This window comes from Equus asinus, chromosome 29, assembly GCF_041296235.1.
Source record: "Equus asinus isolate D_3611 breed Donkey chromosome 29, EquAss-T2T_v2, whole genome shotgun sequence".
Classification (NCBI taxonomy): Eukaryota; Metazoa; Chordata; class Mammalia; order Perissodactyla; family Equidae; genus Equus; species Equus asinus.
Window position 1 is genome coordinate 34,877,461 of NC_091818.1, and position 12,767 is coordinate 34,890,227.

At 41.7% G+C, this 12,767-nt stretch overlaps 1 long non-coding RNA gene across 1 annotated transcript in view; it reads left to right on the forward strand.

Moving 5' to 3' along the window:
* LOC123282132 (uncharacterized) overlaps positions 1-12,767 on the forward strand; it is a 62,355-nt gene that overhangs the window by 26,796 nt on the left and 22,792 nt on the right. Inside the window, exon 2 of the long non-coding RNA XR_011499211.1 lies at positions 8,678-8,856. This is a non-coding gene — a long non-coding RNA (uncharacterized lncRNA). The remainder of the gene's footprint in view (positions 1-8,677; positions 8,857-12,767) is intronic.

Sequence of the window (12,767 nt, forward strand, 5' to 3'; positions counted from 1 at the left end):
TAACAACGGACATTTACTTCTCACAGCTCTGGAGGCTGGAAGTCCAAGATCAAGGCACCAGCAGATTTGGTATCTGGTGAGGGCCCGCTTCCTTGTTCATAGACGGCTATCTTCTCTCTATGTGTTTACATGATGGGAGGGGTGAGGGAGCTCTCTGGGGTCTCTTTTTACAAGGGCACTAATCCCATTCACAAGAGCTCCACCCTCATGACCTCATGACCTCCCACTTCCTAATACCATCACCTTGGGGGTTAGGTTTCGACATATGAATTTTGGAAAAACACAAACATTCAGTCTATAGCTTACTGTGACCATGTATACCGTGCACTGGGGGATGTTGTAAGAGAGGAGAGTGAAAAGAAGATGGTGACAGATTGAAAGGCTCTGTGTATATCATGCTAAGGGAGGATTACAGGTCTATTACAAATGGGGAAACTGAGATTTATAGTCATCACAATTGTCACCTAAGGTCACTCTCACAAGAACAAGATTTGGGGAAGACATCTACCTTTCTCCTTCCTACCTACTAGTGCAGGAATGAGGAAAGAGGAAACACCCAGAGGTGGAAGAGCTTGAAGTCTTTGGCGATCGGCTGTATTGTTGCCCCTTATCCCTGCAGCCTGCTCCTTGCTCAGCAGATTAAGAGCAGAGCCACGTTTGTGATGCTCTTGTTCACACACAGCCCAGCTCCGTCACCAGAATGGCCTGGAAACCCAGCTGCTTCTCGTCATGGACTCCACGTAGCTAAGCCAGTTCACAGGTTAAAGTTATCCTCATCATCTACATCACTGGCTTTCTGCCTTGGGACCTGGGAGGCCCTCTGAGTGGAGAGCTGGCATCATACACTGTGTGATTTTTCAAGCTGGGACCCAAGAGAACCACTGCCTTTGTGCTGACCCTCCTTCTGGGAAAATGACTGGGAAATGGCTTATCAGAATTACGGAGATTACCCTCCAGTCCTTCGATCTCAACCATGTTCACATCTGAGATGTATTTAGTAGCTCAAGTGGCCTTGTAAGACCCTTCAGAACAGTGGAGCATAATGGATTAGTGAGGCCAAACAACAAATCAGAACTCAAATAGAGTTTCCTATGTAGGTCACTTCCATAAGCAGAATAATTCTTGGTTTTACCAATGCACCTCTACAGCATTTGTGACCACCAAGCCACCTCCTGCCCTGGGTTGTTGAAAACACAGTGTTGAAATCCTAACTCCACCACTGCTTCTGTGACTTTAGACAAATGACTAGCCATGTGTTCTTAGGCAAATGCTTTACTTTTCTGAACTTCACAGGGGATGCCAGGACCCACCTCCAGTGGTTTTTTTCAGGACCATGTGAGATGATTTAGATAGAAGGGCTTCTAGAATGTCAAACATGATATAAAATGTTAATTATTGTAATATTATTAAGTGCCTATGGCTCAAATCTCATCAGACCCCCAGAGTTTTCAGTTCCATATGAAGGAAAGGACCCATTCTCACGCTCACTGGTGGACTTCAGAAATGTTATAGGAAAGCTTCTCTTGTTTCCAGTTAATTATCACAATCTCACATGGATGGCATTGTCACTGGGTTTTTTGGCAGAACTTCTGAGTCCAAAGTACACTTCAGCATAAACAAAGACCTGGCTCTGACCCAGCGTGTTAATCAATGAATTAGTCCTTCCCCCATCCGTTAACCTTGGGCCTGCAGCGGTGACAGCGTTGGAGGAATCAAGAGCTCTCACGCTGTTGGAGATGCCTTGAGGACCAGCGAAAGATGCAGGCAACCTTCAGTCTCTTGGAAAAGGAATGGCCCAAATGACCTGTGACCTCACTGTGTCTGCCACCTTAGTTTTGTCTAGTCTTCCAGCAGGTTCTATAGATCAAAACGATGAGAGAAAAAGAGACCCACGGAGAGAAAATACAAGTGAGAAAGAGGTATATTCTTGCTCCGGATTATATGCTGGATCCAGGTTCCTTGCTTACAATACTTACTTTTAAGCATTCACTTTCCAGAACATGAAATTTACCATCTTAACCATTTTTAAGTGTACAGTTCAATAGCGGTCAATATACTCACATTGTGCAACCAGATCTCCAGAACTTTTTCATCTTGCAAGAGTAAAACTCTGTACCCATTAAACAACAAATCCCCATTTCCCTCTCCCCCATTTCATAGACTTTTAAATCTCTATTATTTTCTTCTAACCATTTTGTTCTTCACAATATCTCCCACCAGTAGACCACTCTGGCCTTTTTTTAGACATTGTAGCTGGCCTCAGTATAACTGCCTTATAGTTCTAGAATCATCTCTGTTTAGCTTTCAAAAACAAAAAACAAAAAACAAGCATTTCTTTCCATGGTGAATCTTTCTCTTTCAGGGTAGACTGAGGGGCATCCGTGTTGATGTGTCAAATGGAGCTCCCTCGAGGAGAAGAGGGCATGTGTTGGAGCTCAGTGGAGCCAGGTCTCAAGCACAGCCCTTTGGTTACTCATATCTAATAGGTGTTATTCAAAAAGTAGAACTTAAAAGGGAGGGTCCTATGGTCAAATCCTTAGAGAAAGCTTACATGACCCAAAGTTGAAAAGGACTCTTTACTGCGTGATAGATCAGAGCCTTGACCTACAGGTGAGGTGAGCAGGGCTGTCATCTTCCTGGGGTCTGCAGAGGAGCTCACCCACCACGTGAGAGGGCGAGGAGATGGGCGTGCACAGCCCACCAGCCGGACGGGACTCGGTTGCTCTCCTCCTCTGCTGTGAGGAGGAGTGGAGAAATCGCACTTTCTCCTGGGACAATTGCAAATCCAGGAAGCTGTATTTGTCAGAAAAAGTCACAGAGGCCAGTCCTTCTGGGAGGAGGGAATGTAAAAGTCAGACCTGTCCAGTTTTCGAAATCTGCTCTGTCTTTCCCCTTTCCAGAAAAAGAGCGGCCAAAACAGAGTAACGGGAATAAAGCAGTTGGTTATTAATACCGTTTCTCTTAGCTTGGACTGCTATAACAAAACACCATTTTCTGGGGGCTTAAACAACAGACGTTTAATTCTCACAGTGCTGGGGGCTGGGAAGTCCAAGATCAAGGTGCGAGCCACTTAGGTTCCTGGTGAGAGCCCTCTTCCTGGCTGGCAGACAACCCTTCTCACTATGTCCTCACATGACCCGTCTTGTGTGTGTGAATGCAGAGAGATCCCACCCACACACACTCTCTCTTCCTCCTCTAAGGCCATGAATTGCATCATGAGGGCCCCACCTTCAAGATCTAATCTAACCTTCCTTCTAACTCGATCCAACCCACCTTCGTGAGCTAATCTATTCCCCTCCCAAAGGTCCCATCTCCAAATACCATCGCACTGAGGGTTAGGGCTTCAATGTATGAAATTGGGAGAATGTGAACATTCAGTCCATGGCGTAGTTGATGGCTTTGTGAAGGTATAGTCAGCCCCGGGTTAATGAAGGTAGGAAGGAAAGGGACTTGATGTTAAAAGAGAGAAGAAACGGTCTGAGAAAACTATGTCATGAAGTCCTCTACTCGTCCACAGCTTGGAGGAACCAAGAGATCAATTTTATCCCTTGTTAGTGTAATGATATCTAACAGATCTCTCTCTGTTTTGTCTATTTTTTGCTTTGTTACACATTGTATACTTCCAAAAAGCATTCAAGGCACCTTAAAATAAAAGTGGAGCCATCAGAAACTATGGAGAAAAAAGCAGTCACAATTATACCAGGAACCAGGGGTCGGCAAGGATTGTTATTGAACCCTAAATTTAGTTCATTCTGAGCATCTTGGGGCCTGAAAAAAAATGTGATGGCTCTCTGTTCAGATAATAAAGAAGAGAGCTTTTTGCCCCCCACTAAAGATAAACTCTGAAAGGAATTTATTATTGAACCTAAACAAGAGTGAAAACATATTTGCTTCATGTGGCTGGTTCTTGCATTGGCCTTTGATAAAAGCCAAGGGCACAGAATATTGATTTGCAGCTAAGCAAGGGGGATTCTGCAGGTCTGAACATATTCATGTTGATGACCAACCTTCATAGAAGGGTGGGACTCAGATGAGGCGACACCAGAGCCTCTCCAAGTGTGTCCCGCCCAAACCCTCGAACCTGCAACACATTCAGCTGAGCTGCTGGTGAAATGTATATTCTCGGACCAAGCCAGACCTACTGGGTCAGAATATTGGGAGGAGGGGGCTAGAAGCCTACATTTTTCAAACTCCTTTGGTGACACTGATGCCCATTAAACTTTGAGACCGTGATCTAGAGAAGAGTGTGTGTGTGGCCTCATAGGCATATTCTTTCCTATTATCTGTGTTACTAGGTAGAAAGAATTCCCTATTCTTTAGTTATCTGATGCCAGCTCCCAGAATTGACAAACTGTCACGATAAATAAGCAATCTGACATATATCCTCTTTCTCAAAGAAAGGCCACCATTCCCAGAGAAGCAGGACCCCAATTTTTCTCGACGAAGAATTGTGTGCTTGCCTAAAACCTCTTGTGAGCATCTAGTTACAGGCCAGTGTAGTACAGAAGAGATCACTTAGCCTAAATTTCAGACAGGTGTTAGCCATCAACTGTCATCATCCCAAAATGATTTCATATGCACCTAACACGTATATACTATGGAGAAGCAGTTCCTCCAGGGTACCCATCTTAATAAACAGGTGAAACAAGTGTGGTCCCTGAATACTAGATTTAAAAAGAAGAGTCTTTGTAAAAACAACCACTGTCTTGATGGAAGAGCTGATTGTTAAATAATCAGGAATGTAGGGAGCCAGTCATTGAGCGGGGGCAGCTTGAAATCTGCCACCTGCGAGTATTTACACCATGGAAATCAGCAAATGCTACAAAGCAGAGCTTATTTATCCCTGGGGAGAGCTGGTTTACTAGCTCACCATTGGTGCAAACTGAGGAATGAACCTAAAACACAGAGAGCAGTCACCTTCCTAAAACCGACGACAGGAGACTCACTCATCCTTCCCATATGGACACTCTCTCCTGTCCCTTGCAAGGCGTTAACCTGGACAAGGGTCTATGTGGAAGGCTGAGATTCCTGAGGTGCGTCTTAATTCTATTCAGACAAGCTCGATGTAGTTGATTTGTAAGGACTGCTAAAAAAGAAGAAAAAGCCTCTTCAGCTGATATATTTCTTTTATTAGGAACACTGATTTTTTTTATCCTATTAGGGATAAATTTTAAATGCAAAAGAGTAGAAAAATAAGCTCATTGATTTGGATTCCTGTCAAGGTGGGAATGACTGATGCCAGCTATTTTCCTGAGTGCGGGTTCTGATAGGAGAAAAAGGTTACAAAAAGCAGCAGAGTTTGGGGCCTGAAGAAAGTGGAAGAATGGATGGTAGGAAATAAAATAGCTGAAGAGTAGCGAGGCTGGGATGTGAATAAATGCAGTAGCCTACCAAGAAGCTTGTCTTTAAGGCACAAAAGAAGAAACCAGACACTGATTCAGACACAGCTCTGCAGTGCTGTACACGCACGTCGCAAAGAGCAAGGCACTGTCACAGCGTCCCCTCCTGGGACAGCAAACCAATTCTGAGCTGGTCTGGACACTTGGATCTAGTTGTTACTGCTGTAAAAACACTAGTTTACATGAAAAGCAGACAATATATCAGCTTAAAGATAAGGATAGAGCCTCTTGTTGTCAAGAATCTTAAGCACAGACACTTACAAAGAGCATTATAGGAGTTTGTAGGAAAAGTTATAAAAGAATGCACCCTCTGACCTCATAAATCCACTTGAAAGGATTTATCCTAGGAAGATCATCAGACTAGTTAGTATCCAAAGATGTATGTAAAGTTTGCTCATTGAAGCCTTATTTATGGAAATATTTTTAAAATCCTAAATATCAATCAATGGAAAATGGTTAAAAATGGTACCTCCACACAAAGGTATTGTTATTAGCCATTAAAAATGATGCTGTAGACGATTAATGATATGAAAATACGATTAAGATGTACTGATGAATGGAAACCTTTATAAGACATTCATTGTGACACCACTTTTAAAAGTTTACATACTTCTAGATATACATTTATGGGAAAAAACACTGGAATGCATTTGGCAATGGTAAGAGTAGTTATGACAGGATGTTGTCATTTCTAGTGAATGCTTTCTTTTTGTTATCTACACTTCTAATATTTATGAATTTATCATGGTATTTGCATGCAAAAGTAATAAATTTTTAAAAAGAACTTCGTCAGTGCAAAGGAAGTGAGGGGCAGGACTAGTCTTCATCTATGACTGATCGGGATTGTTAATTTTGTCCCCGCTGAACAAAGGAGATTTAAGGGTGCGTGTGGGTATGCGTGTACTGAAGTCAGTAAGAAAGAGTAGCAGTCACTGGGGTGCCCAGATTTTTAATGTTGAGCTGGGTCTGGTTTCTCCTTGTGTCCACCCTCTGCCCATGTGCCCTCTATAGTGGTGAGATCTATTCATTCCAACTTCATGAATGTCCAAAAGAGGCAATGTTATCTGAAGAACCTTCTAGAATTGTACAGCCATTGTGTATTTGGGGGGAAATGCCTGGCACCACCTCACATCAAACTGGAAAATTACTTCAAAGACTATCAGCAAAATACACAGAACAATAATGGACAGCCACTGGGGTCCAAAGGAACTGACCAGAAATGGCCAAGTGAAAAAAACAGGGTCCCCTGCTGAGAAAGTCAAACTCTCTTTAGCTCCCTTCTCCTTGTATGTCTTCCTTCTTTCCATTTCAGCATGTTTTAATTAGCCTGTCCTTCGTGTTTCGTAAATTTGGGGGGAAAAATAGTCCACCCAAATAGACAATGCATTTAAATTTAAAGAGCAAAAAGAATAAATATGCCCCTCCCTACACCCCGATTTCATTCTCCCCCGTTTGAGCTTCAGGCAGTTGTCTTTAACTTAGAACAACACTGGAAACATGGAGAAACTGCTGTCACCGGGGTGGGGCGCCCCCAGTCTAAGGTGTTAAGAGGCGTTCTCTATGGTGGACAGAACGATTGACATCATAGCCAGCTAGTGTTCCTTGGAACACAATTGGGAATCCCTTGATTCAAGTCATCAATACCTAACATATTGAACCTCTCCTCTAACAAACAGTGGTACAATGTTTTCATTTTCCCTGTGAGCAACCCTAAGCTGGCTCTCATGGAGAATCCAAAGGAGGCTGACTTCAAGCTTCCTTCTTCCGTAGAACAAGGCAGCTAGGTAGAGAGCCGATCCATAAAAAATGCAAGACCGTGTATGTTTAGCCACAAAACTGGGGTTAGAGCCTACCAATGTCGGAGTTAGGGAGACAGAAAGTCTAGTGTGGGCTGACATAATCAGGGAGGGGCTGCTGGGTCATGAAAGATGGACAGTTCAGCTGGGGGAAGGGAAAGGCACTTTAGGAGGCAAACAGGCTGAGCAAAGGCACGGCCGTGAGCAAGACGGTGGTGTGTGCTGGGAGGTGGGAGGAGACTGCTCAGAGGAGGCAGCGACTGGTATTGGCAGGAATTCAGAGATGAGGTTAGAAAGGTGGGATTGGATCAAATAAAGGAAGGAGGTTAAAATCCTAGGAAAGAGCCCAGGCCTGAGGCTGTAGCAAAAGGCAGCCTTCTCGTGGCAGTCAGGCAGGAGTGAGGTCTTGAGCAGGAGAGTGATGTGATGAAAGCAATGTTGTACCAGGTAGCAGAAATTTCTGGACAAGATGTTAAGTACAATAATCCCTAGGAAACCAGTAAACACATAGAGTGTGTTCTCCCTGTCCTGGGCAAGCCTACATGCCTTGTTTTTCCAAACCTATTGTGGTTTTAAACCATCTAAAACAAAGACTCTTTTCACCCCAACCATTAATCAGCTTTCCTCCTTCTTCATCTACATATCTGCAATCGCTCCACAGAAGTTGGCTCCATTGTTCGTCCAGCTAGAGAAATACCTCCACTTTTTCTCCTGTTTGGAAGCAAAACCTTCGGACCTGGTGTGCTCCCAAGATGACACATGCAGTGTACTCCAAGCCGGGTCAGCCAAACCCTCCAGACTGCTCTTAAAATTATTGGCCCAGCCCCACCTCCTGAGTGGATGACCACACTCAGGCCACCACAGGAACTGACACATGGGCTCCATGAAAGGCTAAGGGAATAAACCTGAACTGCTGGGTTCAACCAACACCAAATCTCTATCCATATGGAAGCCAGTGTGGTTGCAGGGCAGCCCTCTTAAAGTGCTTCTGCCCCCAGAGGGCCAAAGAAGCTGCTTGGTTTGGAGCAATGGCCTGGAGAAAATCTTACTCTGTCCCCTAGGTCATGTGGTTTTTGCTTCAAACCTCTACTTCTCAAAACAGCCCAAAAACTCATCCAAAAAAAATGCCACCCACTCTTTTGACTGACCACTTTCCAAAGACCAAAATAGACTCTAGTTTCTATTTTTAAGAGTAAAAGCAAAAAATCCCTCTATATGGTTTTACTGTTGTATCCCCTCCCCCACCCTAAGGCCCTGTTACCCATTCCTGCTCTCTTCTGCCAAGCTCCCCAATAGCAGTGGGTCTCAGTCTGCAGTGTGCCTTGTCATTGCCTGGACCCGCAGAGCTTGTTAAATGCACAGTGCTGGGCTCCACCCCCAGCATTTCTGATTCAGTAGGTCCGAGGTGGAGCCAGAACTTTGCATTGGTGATGAATATCTAGTGACACCAATTTTCTCTGCTGTGTGATGTTCTCCATCCAGGCTTGTCTGCACAGATGTTCTTTCTGATTCAAAGGTACCTTCCTCCTGAAAGAGAGCTGTGGGGACGAAATGACTTCAAAGATGAAGGCCTTCTGGGTGGGTAAGTTGCAGATGGCTGGCTTCGTTAGCAAAGGAAATCACCCAGGCAAAACTGCTCAGCGGTAAAGGAGGCGAAACAGGTAAAAATTTGGTCCCCAGCACCCATGCCCCAGTCTTAGCACCAACACCTTATAATCAAAAAATCTCCAAATCTTAGAGCTAGAAGACATTGCTTCTAATTCCCTCATTTTAAATATGGGGACATTTTTGAGGCTCAGAAAAGGTAAGTAAGCTGTCCAAGATCTCAGAGCTAATGATAGCAGGAATGGGATTACAACCCAGGTTTTATGAGTTTTTTTTTTCTTTTTTGAGGAAGATTAGCCCTGAGCTAACTGCTGTCAATCCTCCTCTTTTTGCTGAGGAAGACTGGCCCTGAGCTAACATCCATGCCCATCTTCCTCTACTTTATATATGGGATGCCTACCACAGCATGGCTTGCTGAGTGGTGCCATGTCCACACCAGGGATCCAAACCAGTGAACCCTGGGCCACCAAAGCAGAACATGTGCGCTTAACCGCTGCGCCACTGGGCCGGCCCCAGTTTTATGACTTTTGACAATCACTTTGATTTGTTCAACGTAAAAATGAGAGAAAGGAAGAGTTCTGCTACCAGTAACTTGCAATGAACTAACCTTCCTGCCAATAACAATTACAAACTCAGAGAAAAGAAAAGTTACCAGACAGGAAAAGATGCAGAAAAAAGTGTACCCGTTGTCAAAAGGAAGAAAAACACGTAATAAAAGTAGACCCACAGGTGACCTATTTGTTGGATGAGCAAACAAATATGGTAAAGATTGTGAAGGAAAAGATAGATACAAGGAGGAAAGAAATAGTGAATTTTAGGAGCAATATAGAAACTCTAAAGAAAAGAACCAAATGGAAATCCCAGAACAGAAAGATACATCTGAAATAAAATTTCATCATGTGAGATTAAGAGGAGATTGTTTACTACAGAGGAAGAATCAGTGACCCTAGACAGATGAACAGAAATATTCTGAACTAAACAACAAAGAGAAAAAAAGATCGGAAAAATAAAGAGCAGAGACTCAATGACCTGTGGGACTGAAACAAATAGTCTAACGTAAATCCTGTTAAATAGCCTCATGAGGGCATCACAAATTAAAAGTAAAACTAACATCCCTCAAGAACAAAGACACAAATGTTGAGAAGATATTAGCAAAGCAAAGCACATAAATAAAACAAATATATATGCGATAATGTATCATAACCTCGTGAGGTTTATGCCAAAAATACAGAGTTGGTTTACCATTTGAAAATCAATTAATGTAGTTCACCACATTAACAGAATAAAATTTTTAAAACTCATACGACCACCTCTGTGGATGCAGAAGAAGCATTTGGCCAATTTCAACACCATTCATGATAAAAGCATCATAGTTAAAGTCGAAATGCTGAATACATTCTCTCTGAGATTGAGAACAGGTAAAGATGTCTGCTTTCACTACTTCAACACGGAGCTCGAGTTCTTAGCCTGTGCGATACAGCAAAATTAGTTAATTAATTGTAAAGAGCTTGAAAAGGAAGAGGTAAAACCGTCACTACTTACTGATGGCCCAGTTGTCTGTGTAGAAAACCCTAAGGAATCGAGGGGGGAAAAGACAAAACAGAAAAAAGCCACTAAAGAAATAATAAATGCATTTAGCAAGATCACAGGATATCATGTACATATACAAAAATCAATTGTATTTCTATTTCTATATGCTAACAATAAATAACATTTTAAAACAATACTATTATAATAGCATCAAAACTATGGAATACTTAGAATTACATTAAAAATGTACAAAAATCTCTACATTAAAAAGTTTAAAATGCGGTTGAGAAGGATTTTTAAATGTCTAAATAAATGGAGAGAGATGTAATATTCATGAATGAGAAGACTCAAGTTGTTAAGATGTCAGTTCTCCCCAGAGTCATCCATAGACTCAACATGATTCTAATCAAAGTCCCTCCAGGCTTTTTTGTAGAAATTAGCTAGCCGATTTTAAAATAAGGAGCCAAAACAGTCTTGAGAAAAGAAATACCAGCTTGGAATGGTTACACTACCTGACTTCAAGACTTGTATAAAGCTACAGGACAGTGTGATACTGGAGCAAAGATAGACAAATAGATCAGTGGAACAGAATGGGAGTCCAGAAAGTGTGTGTGTGTGTGTGTGTGTGTAAAATGCAATCGGTTGATTTTCAACAAAGGTGCCCAGGCAATTCAGTGGGGAAATTCATTTCAAGACATCCTGCTGGAACTATTGAGTATCCATATGGAAAAGAATGTACCTTGACCCCTGCCTCACACCACATGCAAAAATGTATTTGAGATTGCTCTTAGAAATAAAAGTAGAAGCTAAAACTGTAAGCCTTCTAGAAGAAAACATAGGGGGATATGTTTATGACCTTGAGGTAGGCAACAATTTCTCAGGACACAAAAATATAAACTATGAAAGAAAAGATTGATAAACTGGAAATAATCAAATTTAAAACAATTCTGTTCAAAGAAAATTGAAAAGGCAAGCCACAGGCTGGGAGAAATACGCAATACGTTTGTCTGACAGAGGTCTCACATGCCGTATGTGAAAAGTACTTCCACAGGTCAAAAATAAAAAGACAAACAACCCAATTTTCAGATGGACAAAAGATCCATTAAATCACAGATAAGCACATAGAAAGGTGCTCAAAATCATTAGTCATTAGGGAAATGCAAATTAAAGTCAGAGTGCCATGCCACTTTCTACCCAATAACAATTAAAATGAAAAGACTGGCGATATTAAATATGGGCAAGGAGGTGAAGCAATTGGAATTTTCTCACAGTGCTGGTAGGAGCTTAAAAATGGTACAACTGCTTTGGATAACAGCTTAGCAGTTTTTTGATAAGGTCAAACAGTCACCTACCATCAGATCCATCAATTCTACTCCTAGGAATTTACCCAATAGAAATGAAAGCCTAGGTCATTGGTGAGTTAAGGGAGAGAGATGTTTGTTGGTGTAACTGGGATGGAATCCAGACTGGAGTGGCTGGAGGTGTGAGTGGGAGGCTTAGAAGTGGAGAAAGAACAGGAGCTGGAGAGGGTGTGGGGATGCATTTGTGTTTGTTATGAAACAGCCTGGGGCATATTAGGCATATACCTCACACCAAAAATCAGCATAAATTCCAAATAGTACAGTTTAACCAAATAGAAAGACTTCCGGAAAATAAATTAAAATCTTTTTGAAATATCTAGAGAAGAGGTTTGACGAAATAATTTTGTCTAGAAGCTGTATATTAAATAAAAAGTTAGAAATGGCTGTATCTGACTATATGAACTTTTGAAAATGTGTCAAAATGCAAAAAAAAAAAAACCAATTAAAATGCAAACAGACCAGGAAAAGTATTTGCACCACATCTGACAAAGGGTTAATATCTTTATTACTATGAGCAAACTCCTATTAATTGATTTTTTTTAAATGTCTCTGGGCTGGCCTAGTGGCATAGTGGTTAAGTTCAAGCACTCTGCTTCAGCAGCCCAGGGTTCATGGGTTCCATCCCAGGTGCAGACCTATACACTTCTCATGAAGCCATGCTGTAGTGGCATCCCACATTCAAAAATAGAGGAAGATTGGCACAGATGTTAGCTCAGGGACAATCGTCCTCAACAAAAAAAAAAAAAAAAAAAAAAAAAAAAAATCACAAAAAAAGTCTCCAATGCATAAATAGGAAAAAGACATTAGCTTATGACTCAAAGAACTATAGCCAGTAGACAAATACATGAAATAATGTTCAATTGCTCAAATAATAAAAGAAGTTAAAATATTAAATTTTCATTTTCCTCCTAAATTAGCCAAACAAAATTTAAATTAATATAACATGCTGGCAAGGATGTAGGTTATAAATGGATTAAGAAGTGCTATATAATTATACGTAATTTATATATTATAAAGTGGCCTAATCCTTTTCAAAATTATTTGGGCACAAAGCATCAACTGTCATTAAAGTGTTC